Genomic DNA, 5,961 nt, shown 5'->3' on the forward strand with positions numbered 1-5,961 from the left:
TTTCCTTTAATCTACCCTGCCATAGTTTAAAAACTTTGACCAAATCGTCACACATTCTGCCCCCCGCCACACCGTCCCATTGCCCCTCCCCTCCTACCCTCCTCCCCCTCCACCCACCTCCCCCACCCTGGCCCTCCCCCACAATCCTGCCCCAACTTTCTAAATTCCAAGCAATACAACTCAAGTTTATGCAAACTCTCCTCATAATTTAACCAGGGTTGGAATTCTTCCTAGTTGTATCACAGCTCGGTCTGGGCTCCTGCTCTGCCCAAGACTGCAAGGAACTACAAAAGGTCATGAACGTAGCCCTGTCCATCAGGCAAACCAGCCTCCCGTCCATTGACTCTGTCTACACTTCCCGCTGCCTCGGCAAAGCAGCCAGCATAATTAAGGACCCCACGCCGTCCCGGACATCCTCTCTTCCGCCTTCTCCCATCTGGAAAAAGATACAGAAGTCCGAGGTCACGTACCAACCGACTCAAGAACAGTTTCTTCCCTGCTGCCGTCAGACTTTTGAATGGACCTACCTCGCATTAAGTTGATCTTTCTCTACACCCTAGCTGTGACTGTAACACTACATTCTGCACCATCTCCTTTCCTTCTCTATGAACGGTATGCTTTGTCTGTGTAGTCCCACAAGAGACAATACTTCTCACTGTGCGTTAATACACGTGACAATAATAAAATCAGATCAGAGCAAAAATCAGATTTAACTCTCGGGGCCCGGGTATCATCCTGGTAAACCTACATGGCTCTCTGTCTCCTGGGCCAACGCGTCCTTTGCAAGGTGTGGGGAGGCCCAGGGCTGGCTCACAGCAGGTATGGTCTAAACAGATTAGCTGAGGCACTCCTAGCTCATACCAGCCCAGGGACTTGCTGTCTCTTTGCAGTCTGCTTGTGGGCATCTGTGTGCGCGTACGCACTGAGTATTTGAGCGACCGCCATCAGCGGAGCTGGGGACAGCAGTCGCGGCTGCCCCACGGGTCACACCCTGTCCACTTGCCCACCCAACGCGTGATTCGTTAACCTGATCACTGTATCTGTGAGCAGGGCCTCAGCCCGTGCTCCGGCTCCCACCGGCATCACCGGCAGGCAAAGGAATATGTCAAGCGTTTCGAAGGGAGGGTTTCCAAAGGAAACGAGAGGGAAGGTTCAGCGCCGCAGTGTGAGACTCATTCACGTCAACCAGTTTCTGCAGTGTGGCTTCAACTGTCAGTGTGGCTCGGTCAATAGCATCCCCATAGAAGGTACTGGGTTCGAATCCCTCTCCAGACACCTCAACACAAAATCCATCCTCCAGAATCCCTACGCTGCAGGAAGAGGCCATTCGCCCCATCAAATCTGCACTGTCAACATAGAAACTAGAAGCAGGAGAAGGCCATTTGGCCCTTTGAGCCTGCTCTACCAAGAACAATCCCATTCAAGCCCTATCTCCCCAACCCCACCTATTTACCCTAGCTAGTCCCCCTGACACGTACGGGCAATTTAGCATGGCCAACCCACCTAACCCGCACACCTTTGGACCGGTGCTAACCACCGCGCCACCATACCGCTCACGTTCCGGGGTAGTACCGGGGGAAACGCCACACAGTTCGAAGGTGCTGTCTTTTGTGGTCGTGGTCCCCTCTGAACCCTCTCGGATGGATGTAAAAACCCAATGGCGCTACTACAGAAAGGAGCAAGGGGCCTTAGCCCCGGTGTTATGGTCAATACCTATCCCTCAGCAAACCTCACTAACACCTGCTGAGCGGTTCAAACTCACTTTGCTGCTAGTTGGATCTTGCTGTGTACAAATGCCTGCCACGTGACTGCATTTTAAGAAGTACTTCCCATTGGCGGAAAAAAAAAGTCTTTCAAACAGTGGTGGAGGGAGCGATAGGGATGTATGTTTGACTGCACAAACCAGTGATAGATCCCCACTGCTAACGTGTTTTCATATTCATTCATAGGACTTGGGTGTCGCTGGCTGGCCAGCATTTATTGCCCATCCCGAGTTGTCCTTGGGAAGGCGGGGGTGAGCTGCCTTCTTGAATCTCTGCAGTCCACGTGCTGTGTGTCGACCCACAATGCCATTAGGGGGGGAATTCCAGGATTTTGACCCAGCGACTGTGAAGGAACGGCCGATATATTTCCGAGTAAGGATGATGATGATGGAGGGGAACTTGCAGATGGTGGTGTTCCCCAAGTATCTGCTGCCCTTGTCCTTCTAGATGGAAGTGGTCATGTGTTTGGAAGGTGCTGTCTAAGGATCTTTGGTGAATTGTTGCAGTGTATCTTGTAGATAGTACACACTGCTGCTACTGAGCGTTGCTGATGGAGGGAGCGGATATTTGTAGATGCGGGCTGCTTTGTCCTGGATGGTGTTAAGCTTCTTGAGTGTTGTTGGAGCTGCACCCATCCAGGTAAGTGGGGAGTATTCCATCACACTCCTGACCTGTGCCTTGTAGGTGGTGGACAGGCTTTGGGGAGTCAGGAGGTGAGTTACTCACTGCAGTATTCCCAGCCTCTGGCCTGCTCTTGTAGCCACTGTGTCTCTGTGGCGAGATAGGCTGCAGGCCCTGGATTAGGTCAGTGAAAAGGCAAGAGGAAACAAAAGTTTGGATAAGGGCAGGAGCCCCACATGGGGACAGCCAATCAGCTGCCTCAGAGTTCCACCCGAAACAGGAACCACCTATGACCTCTTAAATAGAAAGGAGTGCGGGTGAACATGGTGGCACAGTGGTTAGCACTGCTGCCTCACAGTGCCAGGGACCCGGGTTCGATTCCCGGCTTGGGTTGCCACCTGCACATTCTCCTCGTGTCTGCATGGGTTTCCTCTGGTTTCCTCCTACAGTCTGAAAGATGTGCTGGTTCGATGCCATTGGCCATGTTAAATTCCCCCCTCAGTGAACCCGCAACAGGTGCTGGAGTGTGGCGACTAGGGGGTTTTCACAGTAGCTTCATTGCGGTGTTAATGTAAGGCTACTTGTGACACTGATAAATCAACTTTAAAAGAAGTCATTGTCGCTGAGGTTCTTCACATTTACCTGGGTCACGTTACCACGTGAAAGCTTTGTGCTCGTTAAAGATGTAAAAAGGAGTGGCAGCCCAGGATGTGTGGATTATTCTTCATATCTGCAACCTCTCCGGTTCTGAGTCATCGACTGAACCACACTCACATTGTCAAAACTAACAACAGGAAATATGCCTCCATCTTGCCGGCACAGCTCACATAACCGGAGGATTTAATTACAGCATCATTCCTTGTCCTATCATAACTCCACGGACTGACTGGATACAGCCTGCGGCTTGCTCCAAGCCAGCCTTGGGCAGGAGAGCAGGCTAGATGGGCTGAGTGGCCTGCTTTGCGGATCAGGAAGAGGCATAACCTTCAACAACAACGACAACTTTCATTTGTATAGCAACCGGAACATAGAAATCATTCTTTCCAGTTGTATCGCAGCTCGGTCTGGGCTCCTGCTCTGCCCAAGACTGCAAGGAACTACAGAAGGTCGTGAATGTAGCCCAATCCATCACGCAAACCAGCCTCCCATCCATTGACTCTGTCTACACTTCCTGCTGCCTCGGCAAAGCAGCCAGAATAATCAAGGACCCCACGTACCCCGGACATTCTCTCTTCCACCTTCTTCTGTTGGGGAAAAGATACAAAAGTCTGAGGTCACGTACCAACCGACTCAAGAACAGTTTCTTCCCTGCTGCCATCAGACTTCTGAATGGACTTACCTCGCATTAAGTTGATCTTTCGCCGCACCCTGCCATGTCTGTATCACTACATTCTGTACCCTCTCCTTTCCTTCTCTATGAATGGTATGCTTCGTCTGTATAGCACGCAAGAAACAGTACTTTTCACTGTGTGTTAATACATGTGACAATAATAAATCAGATCAAATCAAACAGAGAGAAACATCCCAGGGTGCTTCATAGCTAGCGTAATCAGGCCACAGTTACACTGAGATGTGTAAGAGGTTACAGGAGTTGGTCAAAGGGAGAGGTTTTGAGGAGCACCTTAAAGGAGGAAGGGGGAGTGGAGAGGTTTAGGGAAGGAATTCCAGAGTTTCCGGAGGTTAGCTGAAGGCACAGCCAGTCGGACTCAGAGCTCAATGGGCTGTTCCCAGGGAAACACATCCAGATGTGTGGATGTGGTGCTGATGTCCAAAGATGTGCGGGTCAGTTTGATTGGCCATGTTAAATTGACCCATGTGTCAGGGGGATTAACAGGGTAAACGTGTGGGGTTACACAAGTCGGGCCTGGGTGGGATTATCGTTGGTGCAGACTCGATGGGCTGAATGGTCTCCTTCTGCTCTGTAGCGATTCTATAATTCTACGCTAAAGTTAAAGTTTATTTATTAGTCAAAGTAAGGCTTACATTAACACTGCAGTGAAGTTACTGTGAAAATCTCCTAGTCACCATACTCCAGGACCGGGTCAATGCATCTAACCAGCACGTCTTTCGGACAGTGGGAGGAAACCAGAGCACCCGGAGGAAACCCATGCAGACATGGGGAGAACATGCAGACCCCACACAGACAGTGACCCAAACTAGGAATCGAAGTTCAAAGGTTTTTGTTAAATGTCACAAGTAGGCTTACATTAACACTGCAATGAAGTTACTCTGAAATCCCCCTACTCGCCGCACTCTGGCACCAGGTCAATGCTCCTAACCAGCACGTCGTTCCGACTGTGGGGGGGGGGAAACCGGAGCGCCTGGAGGAAACCCGCGCAGACACGAGGAGAATGTGCAGACTCCACACAGACAGTGACCCAAGGCGGGAATTGAACCCAGGTCCCTGGCGTAGTGAGGCTAACCACTGCGCCACCATGCCGCCCAAAATGAAAACAGGGAGAGTGCGGACGCAGACCCCCACTACCACAAATTCTGCAGTCTGGTATCCCACATTGGGGGGCATTCCAGATGTCTCCACACCTGGAATGCAATGGGGTAGCCTCCTCCCGGGAGATGGACCTGCCTGATCATTGAATCTCCCCTGCCAGGGAGGTATAAGATCAGCTGGAAACTCTTTGATCTGCCCAAAACCTGCTGCTCATCCACTCCAAACTGTTGTCCTGGACAGAGTGTTACAAACAGACACATTCCAAAGTCCAGGACACACCAACACACAGGACAGCCACCACACAGGCACAATGGGTCAACCTTGCTGCTTAAGGCCTATTCATCCATTGTGCATTGACGGGCTGGTGACGGTAGAGACCCCACCTTGGGCTGAATGAGTGACGTTGGCTGGAATTCTCTGGCCGTTCACGCCCCAACACTGCTGGCAGCGAGAATGGAGAATTTGGCGCTCAGCCAAATCTCCATTCACAGCAGCGGGACTGGAAAATCCCAGCGGGCGAAGTTGGAGATCTCTGGCCATTGAATGAATATTGTGAAGATTAAGAGTGTTGCAATTGTACTGAGGCATCTCCGAGTGAAACTGTTTGGAGGAAAGCTGAATTTCATTACACTTTCTGATAATATTCGAGTGTTTTATAAGGCCCTTTTATAAATGGCTATAATATATTTTGGAGGAAAAAAGATAAGGCGCAGTTACCAATAACGGAGCAGTTCTTATTAGTGATACTCTAGAGGTCACAGTTGGAGGAGTTAAGTGTTGTGGAGGGTGGCAGGGTTTGAGGAGATTACAGAGAGAGACACCGTGCTGAGTTAGCTGACTTTAATTGAAAGCAGGCTTCAGCTTGAGGAAAGCAAAAATCAATGATGTTGATTGGTATGGAGTGATCATCGCTGCCTAAGTATCAGGTGAGGACATAATCCATGGCTGTCATATCATTCCTTAGAATCTGTGTGTGTGTGAGTGTGTGCCAAAGTGTGTGAATGTACATGTTTGGGTGTGTGTGTGTGTGTGTGTGAATGTACATGAGTGTGTGTGTGTGTGTCTGTGTGTATGTATGTGGGTGTGTGTGTGTTTGAGTGTGTGTGTGTCTGTCTGTCTGTCTCTGTG

The 5,961-nt window shown here is 50.3% G+C and overlaps 1 non-coding gene across 1 annotated transcript; it reads right to left on the reverse strand.

The window, feature by feature from the left end:
* Positions 1-4,837: 4,837 nt before the first annotated feature.
* On the reverse strand, positions 4,838-5,001 carry LOC145354119 (U1 spliceosomal RNA). The gene has a single exon (XR_013888803.1). It is a non-coding gene; the product is annotated as a U1 spliceosomal RNA (small nuclear RNA).
* Between the last annotated feature and the right edge of the window lie 960 nt (positions 5,002-5,961).

The sequence above is a fragment of the Carcharhinus amblyrhynchos genome, chromosome 16 (assembly GCF_965287045.1).
Source record: "Carcharhinus amblyrhynchos chromosome 16, sCarAmb.v2.hapA, whole genome shotgun sequence".
In the NCBI taxonomy this organism is placed as follows: domain Eukaryota; kingdom Metazoa; phylum Chordata; class Chondrichthyes; order Carcharhiniformes; family Carcharhinidae; genus Carcharhinus; species Carcharhinus amblyrhynchos.